Raw genomic sequence first — 8503 nt, 5'->3', positions numbered from 1 at the left:
TATTAGCCAAAAGGTTGGTGGTTCAAATTCACTTAGAGGTGCCTTGGAAGGTAGGCCTGGCGATCTGCGCATATGTGGTCTCCATGAGCTGAAATCAACTTAAAGGCTAATCACAACAAGAGTTAAAATGTCTTTGTAACACATATTGTGTGTTATTTCCCCTTCACCCTGATAAACACCATACTCTCCCATATGGCAGAGCCTCAGAGGAAGCAGTTACTCCCTGATAAATTCATGGCCTTCCCTTCACAGGAGCCTTTTCATGTGTTGACCATAACTTCCTCCCGTCTTGAAAAGGTTGGTCTCCCTTTCCCCCTGAGGGACATCTGAAGGGGTAATAGTTTCCCTATAGGGCTGTGCAACAAAGTACCAGAAAACTTGTTAGGGTGCAGTCGAGTTCCCTCCAACTCAGTGACCCTATGTACAACAGAACAAAACACTACCCAGTCCTGCACCATCCTCATAATATTTGCTATGCTTGAGCCCATCGTCACAGCCACTGTGTCAATCCATCTCATTGAGAATCTTCCCCTTTTTCACTATCTACTTTACCAAGAATGATATCCTTCTCCAGGGACCAGTCTCTTCTGACAAAATGGGCAAAGTACATGAGATGAAGTCAGGTCATTCTTGTTTCTCAGGAGCATTCCAGCTGCACTTCTTCAAAGACATGATTTATTAGTTCTTCTGGCAGTCCACGGTATTTTCAGTATTCCTTGATAGCACCGCAATTCAAATGCATCAGTTCTTCTTCAGTCTTCCTTATTCATTGTCCAGCTTTCACATGCATATGAGGCTATTGAAAATACCATGGGTTGGGTCAGGTGTACCTTAGTCTTCAAAGAGACATCTTTGCTCTTTAACACTTTAAAGACATCTTTTGCAGCAGATTTGCCCAGTACACTATTTTGTCTCATATCTTGACTGCTTCTTCCATGGGTGTTGATTATGGGTCCAAGGGAAATAGAATCCTTGACAACTTCAGCCTTTCCTCCTTTAATCGTGATGTTGCTTATTGGTCCAGTTGTGAGGATTTTTGTTTTCTTTGTGTTGAAGTGTAATCCTTACTGAAGGATGGAGTCTTTGATCTTCATCAGTAAATACTTCAAGTCATCTTCACTTTTAGAAAGGAAGTCTGTGTCATCTGCATGTGGCAGGTTGTTAATGAGTCCTCCTCCAATCCTGATGCTGCATCGTTCTTCATATAGTCCAGCATCTCAGGTTATTTGTTCAGCACATACAGATTGTACGGTGAAAGGCTATAAACCTGATGCACACCTTTCTGGATTATAAATGATTCAGTATCCCCTGTTCTCTTCATATAACTGCCACTTGGTCTATGTACAGATTCCTCATGAGCACAGTTAAGTGTTCTGGATTTCCATTCTTCACAATGTTGTCCATAATTCGTTATGATCCACATGGTCAAATGCCGTGGCATAGTCAAAAAAAACGCAGATAAACATCTTTCTGGTATTCTTTGTTTTCAGGCAAGATCCATCTAACACCAGCAATGATATCATTCCATGCCCTTTTCTGAATCCAGCTTGCATTTCTGGAGGTTCCCATCAATATACTGCTGCAACTGTTTTTAAATTATTTTCAGCAACATTTTACTTGTGTGTGATACTATTTTTAAATAATTTCCACATTCTATTGGATCACCTTTCTTTGGAAGGGCATAAATAGGGACAGGTAGCTGTCTTCCAAATTTCTTGGCATAAACAACTGAGCCCCTCCAGCTCAGCCTCTCTTTGTTGAAACATTATCAATGGGTATTCTGTCAATTCCTGGAGCCGCATTTTTCACCAATTCCTTCAGTGCAGCTTGGACTTCTTCCTTCAATACCATTGGTTCTTAATCATATGCTACCCCCTGAAATGGTTGAACTTTGACCATTTCTTTTTGGTACAGTGACACTGTGTATCCCTTCCATCTTCTTTTGATGCTTCCTGCATCATTCGATATTTTGCCCTTAGGGTCCTTCAATATTGCAACTCAAGGCTTGAATTTTTTCTTCAGTTCTTTCAGCTTGAGAAATGCTGAGCATATTCTTCCTTTTTGGTTTTCTAATTTTAGGTCTTTGCACATTTTGTTATAATACTTTGTCTTCTCAAGCTGCTCTTTGAAATATTTTGTTCAACTCTTTATTTCATCATTTCTTCCATTCACTTTAGCTGCTCTCTATTCAAGAGCAAGTTTCAGAGTGTCTTCTGACATCTATTTTGGTCTTTTCTTCATTTCTTTTTAATGACCTTTTATTTTCTTCATGGATGTCATCCCACAGTTCATCTGGTCTTCATTCATTGGTGTTCAGTGTCTCAAATTTCTTCTTCAGATAGTCTCTAAATTCAGGTAGAATATAATCAAGATCATATTTTGGCTCTCATGGACTTATTTTAATTTTCTTCACCTTCCACTTGAACTTGCATATGAGCAATTGATAATCTATTCCACAGTCATCTCCTGGCCTTGTTTTGACATCTCCTGGCTTTGTTTTGACTGATGATATTGAGCTTCTCCATCGCCTCTTTCCACAGATGTAGTCAGTCTGATTTCTGTGTATTCTAGCTGGTGAGGTCCATGTGTATAGCCCCCATTTATGTTGTTGAGAAAAGGTGTTTGCGGTTGCGGTGTAGTAAATTACTTAGTGTGGCTTTTCTACCCATAAGTCTTTGTAACTCCAAGGTGGGATTTGCTATGAGCAACTGAGGAGCTCCTGATGGCTAAAGTTGTCCACCTGGAGTATTTCTGTTGGGAGTGGCACAAAACAATGTTCTGGGAGGTTCCCACTCTCTCTCAGGTGCTTAGAATTCTGATGCTATGATTGGCTAGTTTGACCACCCTGCCGGGCTCAAAAGGAGGCCTCCTAGAGGCAGAACTCTCTCTGACTGCTGGTTGAGGAAGACGTGCTGCTGAAAGGGGCATGCGCTCCTGAAAGAGACACGTGCTGCTGGGAAAGAGATGCAAGAGACACGCATTGCGGAGTGAGACACCGAGGGACACGCACTGCTGGGAGAGAGAGACTGTGAGAGACTGTTGGCTGATGGATGGTGGGCTGGGAGAGAGACTGAGCATTTTTCCTGAACTTGAGTTGTAGCCTGGTGCTTCCCTAATAAACCCCATAATCTGTGAGTTCTGTGTGACCACTGCAGTGAATTATCGAACCCAGGAGAGAGGTGGTGGGTGCTTTGGGAGGAACAGTTGAAGAAAGGGCTGGAGGGAGGCAGCATGTCTGGCCTTGTAGGAATAGGCCTCGGGCTATTGATGGTGATTCTGTCTTCCTCTTGTGGGATTAGAGGAGGTCAGAACATGTGGCTTCCATGTCCTTTTTGCAGCAGTGAATAAATTGTTGGTCTGTGAAGTTTTATTATGTGCTCTCTGGTGTCATTTCTATCACCAAGGCTGTATTTTCCAACTACCGATGATTTTTCTTTGTTTCCAACTTTCACATTCAAATCACCAATAATTACCAATACATCCTGATTGCATGTTTGGTCAGTTTCAGACTGCGGAAGTTGGTAAGAATCTTCAATTCTTCATCTTTTGCTTTAGTAGTTGGTGCATAAATTTGAATAGTACTTTTAACTGGTCTTCCTTTCAGGCTTTTGGATATTGTCCTATTACTAACAGCATTGTTACTTTAGGTTCTTTTTGTTGATGAATGTGATGCCATTCCTCTTCAATTTGTCATTCCCAGTGTAGCAGACCATATTATTGTCAGGTTCAAAATGGCCAATACCAGTCCATTTCAACTCACTAAAACTCTGGTAGCATAGTGCCTAAGGCACTTGACTACTAACCAGAAGGCTGGAAGTTCAAACCCACCAGCCACTCCTCGGAAGGAAGATGGGGCAATCTACTTCCGTAGTGATACTGCCTCGGAAACCCAAGGAGGGGTCGCTAGGAGTCGGGTCTGACTCGACAGCAAACAACAACAACAATACCTAGGATCTTTATGTGTTCCATTTAATTTTTGACAACTTTCAAATTTCCTAGAGTCATACTTTGTACATTCCACTTTCAAATTATTAATGTTTGCAGCTGTTTTTTTCTCATTTTGACTGTGCCCATTTAATAGAACTTACATTCTAAAGCACCTGATTTATGAAAGGCTGTGGTCTGTAGTGGGAGCCCTAACTCCATTTTGAGTCTTGATACAAGTTCAGACACCAGTGGAGTTCTTTTAGACCTTCAGCTTTGTAGCTGCGTTCAGGAAGAGTATGGTTGAAAGTAGATGATGCTCACACAAAAAACTAGAGAACTTGCCGGAATGTGTCCTTTTGTAATTTAAATTAAGGTTGTGGCCTGGGATTGCTTGTTCACCACCTTGTGGCTCTGAGTCAGGCTGCATGGTCATGAGTCATATCCAGACCGTCACCTGGCCAGGTAATCAGGGCCCAGAACTAGTCTTGCAACCCTTTTTAATCTTCAGTTAGGTGCGTGTCCATGGTCCTTTCCCTACTTCTGTAGTCCTGCCTGCAACAATGATGAATCAGTCTACCACAAATCATGATTTTGTGATAATTTCCCTTTGTTTTCAATCATATATAATTAGCCCCATGGCTGTGACTCATTGGACTCCATTCAGCTTTCTGTACTGTGTACATGCTGATGGTTTCCCTCATCCTGGATTATTGCCTTTGTTTTGTCTTTGTCCCATCCAAGGCTTAATAAAACTGTCTCTGTTGAATGTTTTTGAGTCTGGGTTCTCTTTTCCCCTACTACACCCATCAGCAAATGGAAGTCCCAAAAGCTTTACTATACCCATGTCATTTTAAAGTTGACTCTACTTTGAGGTGGCAGTTCTTCCTCAGTCATATTCTGCATGCCTTCTGGCCTGAAGGGCTCATCCTCCAGCACTATGTCAGACAGTATTTCACAGCTATTCACTGCTATTAGAGAAGTAGACTGCCCAATCTTCCTTCTGAGGACAGGTTGGTGACTTTGAACCACCAGCCTTCTAGTTAGCAATCAAATGCCTTAGGCACTATGGCACCAGAGCTCCTTGTATATCAGGCAGTGTTTCACTGCTATTCATAAGGTTTTCAGTGGCCTTTTTTTTTTTCAGAAGTGGATGGCCTCATCTTTCTGAGTCTGTCTTTTTCTGGAAGCTCCACTAAAACCTTTCCACCATGGGTGACCCTGCTGGGATTTGAAATACCGGTGGCATAGCCTCCAGCATCACAGCAATATGCATTCACCACAGTACCACAAACTGACAGACAAGCGGTGGACCACAAAACCAAGTGGCTTGAAATGAGTGAAAGGTACTGTTTCACAGTTCTGGAGGCTGGAAGTCCAAATGTAGAGTGTCAGCAGAGCCAGGCTCTCTCTGAAAGCTCTAAGGAAAGATCCTGCCTTGTCTCCCAGATTCTGAGAGTACCACATGTTCCCTAGCCTATAGATGTATCTTCATATGGCCTTCCTTACTCTGTCTGTCTTGCCGTGTGTCTCCATTTTATAAGGACACACTCACATTGCATTAGGATTCACCCTGCTCTGGTATAATCTCATGTTAACCGATAACATCTTCAAAAACTATTTTTCCAAACATATCAAGTTCACAGGTACCAGGGCTTACAACTTCAGCGTATCTTCTTGGAGGACACAATTCAGTCTGTTACAGGGAACAACCTAGTGCAGCACATACACCTACAACTCTTTGAACCTGAACTCCCCATGAGAACCTCAGATCAATTCATTAGTACCACAGGAGTTTTCTCAGTTAACCTTGATTCCATCTCTTGACAACATAGCTATTTCAGAAAATAGTTGGCTGTGAAATCCTTCAAGCCTGGTAGGAACACAGAATTTATTAGCATGATAATTTCTTCAGAGGCTGATTCTCTGCTCGCATTTGCCTTCCCTGTTTGATACTTAAACAGAATTGGGGAGAAAGAGGCGCTCTGGGAGTTCTCTCTGCTAATACCTTCAAGATTAGGCATGTGCTGTACTCATGACAGACGCTGCATAAAGAGGCCTATAAGATAGGTAATATCCTGCCTTATCCAGGGTAGGTGGACAGTTGCCAAGGTCAGTTCATCTTTGAAGGAAGAATCTTCCAGGAAGTAGAGATTGTTAAAAGTGCATCCTTTAGGTGAGTATATGCTCTCTGTTCAGAAACAGTCATTCTCTTTCTCATGACACATTCAAAGAAGAAGCCTGCCAACATCTTGAAATATAAAAACCAGACAGTTTTTGAGTCAATTCCAACTCATGGCAACCCCATACATGTCAGAGTTGAACTTTGCTCTACGTGGTTTTCAATGGCTGATTTTTCAGAAGTAGATTGCCAGGCCTTTCTTCTGAGGCACCTGTGGGTGGATTCAAACCTCCAACGTTTTGCACTGGCTGCTAACCATTTGCACCACTTAGAGAGGAGAGGAAACTCAGGCACACCCAAAGCAGCAGGGCAGGAGAGCGGGAGAAAAGGGATTAAAAGCCAAGAACCCGGACAGAGGAGCAGTCAGCGGCAGAGATCCAGGTGAGGAGAGGGAACTCAGGCATGCCCAAAGCAGCAGGGCGGGAGAGCAGGAGAAAGGGGATTAAAAGGCCCAGGAACCCGGACAGAGGAGGAGTCAGCTGCAGGGACCCAGGGAAGGGTGGTACAAGAGGTTTCCAACAGGGAGACAAACTTGTCTTTCGGTTTGTCCTACTGTGGTGATGTGTTGATGTGAGTTTTGGGGCTGAACCACTGGTGTTTCAAACCCAGCAAGATGCACATGGTGCACAGGTATCAGCCCAGCTTACAGACTGAGACAGACTAGGAAGAAGGAAGAGACCATCCACTTCTCAAAAAATTGGCCAGGGAAAACCTTATGAATAGCAAAGAAACACTGTTTGACACATTACTGTGCAACTTTATGAATAGTCCAATTACGTTAGAAGGCTCTCAAAATAGGACTGGGAAAGAGCTGCATCATCTGAGTAAACCCAGCTTTACTAATATGGATAAGGTAAAGCTTTTGAGACCTCCATTTGCTGATGTGGCACCACTCAAATTGAAGAGAAAACAACTTCAGACATCCATTAATCATCGGAACATGGAATGTACAAAGTATGAAGCTAGGAAAATCGGAAGTTGTCAAAAATGAAATGGAACGCATAAAGATTGATATCCTCGACATTAGTGAGCTGAAATGGACTGGTTTTGGCCACTTTGAATCAGACAACCATGTGATCTACTATGACAGGAAAGACAGTTTGAAGAGGTATGGTGTGGCACTCATCATAACAAAGGATGTTTCAAGATCTGCCCTGAAGTACAGTGCTGTCAGTGATAGGATAATATCCATACGCCTACAAGGAAGACCCGTTAATATGACTGTTATTCAAATTTATGCCCCAATCACCAAAGCCAAAGATGAGGAAATTGAAGAATTTTATCAACTTCTGCAGTCTGAAATTGACGGAACATGCAATCAGGATGTGTTAATTATCACTGGTGACTGGAATGCAAAAGTTGGAAACAAAGAAGAACCACCAGTAGTTGCAAAATTTGGCCTTGGTGACAGAAATAATGCTGGAACTCGCATGGCAGAATTTTGCAAGACCAATGACTTGTTCAAGGCAAATACCTTTTCTCAACAACACAAACGGCGGCTCTACACGTGGAGTTCACCAGATGGAACATACAGGAATCAGATTGACTACATCTGTGGCAAGAGGTGGTGGAAAAGCTCAATATCTTCAGCTAAAACCAGGCCAGGACCTGATTGTGGAACAGACCATCAACGGCTCATATGCAAGTTCTACTTGAAGTTAAAGACAATTAAAACAAGTCCAAGAGAGCCAAAATATGATCTTGAATATATTCCTCCTGAATTTAGAGATCATCTAAAGATTTGATGCAATGAACACCAACGACCAAAAACTAGAAGAATTGTGGGAGGATTTCAAGAACATTGTCTGTGAAGAAAGCAAGAGATCACTAAAAAGACAAGAAAAGAAGAGAAGACCAAAGTGGATGACAGAAGAGACTCTGAAACTTGCCCTTGAGCAGAGAGTAGCTAAAACAAATGGAACAAATGACAAGATAAAGGAGCTGAACAGAAGATTTCAAAGAGCAGCTCGAGTAGACAAAAACAATTACTATAACGAAATGTGCAAAGATCTGGAGTTAGAAAGCCAAAAGGGAAGAACACACTCAGTATTGCTCAAGCTGAAAGAATTGAAGAAAAAATTTAAGCCTCGAGTTGCAGTACTGCGAGATTCTATGGGCAAAATATTGAATGATGCAGGAAACATCAGGAGAAGATGGCAGGAATACACAGAGTCACTGTACCAAAAAGAACTGGTCGATCTTCATCCATTTCAGGAACTGGCATATAATCTAGAACCAATGGTACTGAAGGAAGAAGTCAAAGCTGCAATGAAAGAATTGGCAAAGAACAAGGCTCCGGGAGTTGATGGAATACTGATTGAGATATTTCAACAAACGGGTGCCCCATTGGAGGCATTCACTTGGTTATGCCAAGAGATTTGGAAGACAGCTACCTGG

The sequence above is a fragment of the Orycteropus afer genome, unplaced genomic scaffold (assembly GCF_000298275.1).
Source record: "Orycteropus afer afer isolate SDZICR_OR568_19922 unplaced genomic scaffold, OryAfe1.0 scaffold00159, whole genome shotgun sequence".
Classification (NCBI taxonomy): domain Eukaryota; kingdom Metazoa; phylum Chordata; class Mammalia; order Tubulidentata; family Orycteropodidae; genus Orycteropus; species Orycteropus afer.
The sequence above is the reverse complement of the archived record's forward strand: the minus strand, read 5'-3'. Positions refer to the sequence as shown.